At 37.1% G+C, this 3,232-nt stretch overlaps 1 non-coding gene across 1 annotated transcript; it reads right to left on the bottom strand.

Annotated features, from left to right (window-relative positions):
- Positions 1-980: 980 nt before the first annotated feature.
- LOC128284551 (small nucleolar RNA R71) lies at positions 981-1,087 on the bottom strand. The gene has a single exon (XR_008274975.1). It is a non-coding gene; the product is annotated as a small nucleolar RNA R71 (small nucleolar RNA).
- Positions 1,088-3,232: the final 2,145 nt, after the last annotated feature.

Raw genomic sequence — 3,232 nt, 5'->3', positions numbered from 1 at the left:
AAAAGCAATTCCTCAATTCTTTTCTCTGTGAGTTCTTAGTTTAGATAATTAGTTAGTTAAAACAAAATCCCATTATTCTTAGGCTAGATAATAAAAAGACAGTCATTACTAGTAGTTTTAGTTCCTTTGAGTTCGACAATCCGGTCTTGCTCAAACTATACTGCTGTTCGATAGGTACACTTGCCTACATCGCGATAATAGTTAGTTCAAGAATGAGTAATTATAAATATTTAAAACCTATCATGAAACCTCGCGATCAAGTTTTTGGCGCCGTTGCCGGGGAACTAAGATAATAGGAACACTTAATTTTTATTACTTTAGCCATTTATTTTTCTTGCAATTTAATTTTTTTATTATTATTTATTTATTAACCCACACTTTCTTTCTCTTGGTAGGTTTTTATAGTTTATGACTAGAAGAAACCCATCGAGACCATTACTTTTTGACGAAGAAATCGATCGCACAGTTCATAAAAACCAAAGAGAAATAAGGTGAAGCTTAAGATACACAGGGAATGAGCAAGAAGATGATACTCAACCCCCAACTGAAGAGATGGCTAAAAACCACGGCAATCAGCTACCTTATGCAATTGCGACTAATCAAAATCCCGCTCCACGTACTATGTATGACTATGCTAAACCTTCTTTAACAGGAACTGAGTCAAGTATAGTTAGACCTGCTATTGCTACGAATAATTTCGAATTGAAACCTAACACAATTTAGATGATACAGTAGTTTGTTCAGTTTGATGGTTTGCAGGATGAGGATCCCAAAACTCACTTGGCGAATTTTCTGGAGTTTTGCGATACTTTCAAAATTAATGGCGTTTCTGATGATGCCATTCACCTTTGGTTATTCCCTTTTTCACTGAGAAACAAAGCTAAACAGTGGTTGAACTCGTTACCACGAGGGTCTATCACTACTTGGGACAAATGACCGAAAAATTTTTACTAAAATATTTTCCGCCGGTTAAAACGACTAAGTTACGTAATGATATTTCTTCTTTTGTGCAGATGGACTTAGAAACACTTTACGATGCATAGAAGAGATACAAGGATCTATTGCGAAGGTGCCCTCACCATGGGTTACCACTATGGCTGCAAGTTCAAACGTTCTACAATGGTGTGAATCCCTCGACAAGACAGATGATTGACGCAGCTGTTGGAGAAACCATCAACAACAAAACACTTGAAGAGGCTTTTGAATTCATTAAAGAAATGCCACTGAGTAACTATCAGTGGCAAGTCATGAGGACTATGCCAACAAAAACAGCAGGCGTTTATAACATCAACTCAGTTACTATGTTGTCAAATCAGGTAGAACTTCTCAATAAAAGATTGATGGTTTACTTGGTTCTACACAGGTACATCCAATAATGAGGTGTGACTCAAGTGGAGGAGGTGTGCATACAGAATATCAATCCTTCAATCCTACAACCGAAGAGGAACAAGTCAACTATATGGGTAACAATAACTTTAGATCTCAAAATAACCCATACAGTAATACTTATAATGCAGGTTGGAGGAACCACCCAAATTTCTCCTGGGGTGGTCAAGGGAATCAAAAGCCACAAAATCCTCAGGGTTTTCAATAGCCACCTTATCAACAAGAGAAGAAACCGAACCTTGATGAGATTTTATCTAAATTCATCTCGGTGTCAGAAACTCGTTTCCAAAATACTGAGACAACACTTAAGAATCAACAAGCATCGATCCAAGGGCTCAAAACTCAGATAAGCCAGCTATCCAAACTGATCTCGGAAAGACCACTAGGAAATTTACTTAGTAACACACAATCAAGAGAGCATGTCAAAGCAGTTACACTAAGGAGTGGGAAAGTGTTAGCGGAATCTGAAAAGAAGTAGCACAAGAAGCCGTGGAAAGCGAAAGGAGGGAAGAAAAACCCAAAAATAGTGACAAACTAGTGTCAGAGGAATCTAAACCACCAGTTCCTTATCCAGCAAAATTAAAAAAAGATCGCATTGATGAACAATTCGGTAAGTTTCTTGAACTTTTTAAGCAATTACATATCAACTTACCTTTTGTTGAAGCCATCTCGAAGATGCCTACCTACCCAAAATTTTTGGAAGAGCTTCTAACAAATAAAAGGAAGCTCGAGGACTTATCTAAGAACTCAACGAGGAGTGCTCAGCCATACTCTAAAACAAACTACCAACCAAACTGAAAGATCCAGGAAGCTTTACTATCCCTTGCTTAATTGGTAGTCTGAATGCTGAAAAAGCACTAGCTGATTTAGACGCTAGCATTAATTTGATACCATATAAAATGTTTAAACAACTTGGCCTTGGGGAACCTAAACCTACTAGGATGAGTATTCAATTAGCCGATAGATCTGTTAAATATCCTAGGGGTATTATAGAAGACGTACTCGTAAAAGTAGATAAATTTATATTCCCTGTTGATTTTGTTGTGCTTGACATGGATGAAGATGTGAAAATACCCTTAATTCTAGGGCACCCATTCCTAGCCACTGCTAGAGCTGTAATTGACGTGGGTGATGGTAAATTGGTACTTAAAGTAGGTGACAAGGAGATTATCTTTAAAATTTATGATGCTATGAGATTCTATAGGGAACATGATGATTCATGTTATTTCATTGACTCTATTGATCATATTACTCAAGACTCTTTTCAGAAAATTGTATAAGAGGAGACAGGTGAGAAACCTAATGACCATTTGTCAAGACAAGTAGAATATGATGGTATTAGAATAAACGATGAACTTAAACAAAAACCCTCTATTGAGGAGCCTCCAAATTGGAACTTAAACAATTACCCAACCATTTAGAATACGCATTCCTTGGAAATAATTCTACATTACCAGTTATTATTGCTCCTAATTTGCAACCCAAGGAGAAAGAGGAATTAATCCAAGTATTAAAAGAACATAAAAAGGCCATAACTTGGAAAATTTCTGACATTAAAGGAATCAGCCCTTCTTTTTTCACCCACAAAATTTTGATGGAAGATGAATACAAACCGTGTGTACAAGCTCAAAGACGTCTGAACCCCAACATGAAGGAAGTTGTAAAAGCCGAGGTAATTAAACTTCTAGATGCTGGAATTATTTATCCTATTTCTGACAGTTCTTGGGTAATTCCAGTGCAGGTTGTCCCAAGAAAGGAGGCATGACGGTTGTGACCAGCGAGAAGAATGAATTAATCCCAACAAGAATAGTCACAGGGTGGAGAGTTTGCATAGACTATAGGAAAC

This window comes from Gossypium arboreum, chromosome 11, assembly GCF_025698485.1.
Source record: "Gossypium arboreum isolate Shixiya-1 chromosome 11, ASM2569848v2, whole genome shotgun sequence".
NCBI lineage: Eukaryota > Viridiplantae > Streptophyta > Magnoliopsida > Malvales > Malvaceae > Gossypium > Gossypium arboreum.
The sequence above is the reverse complement of the archived record's forward strand: the minus strand, read 5'-3'. Positions and strand labels throughout refer to the sequence as shown.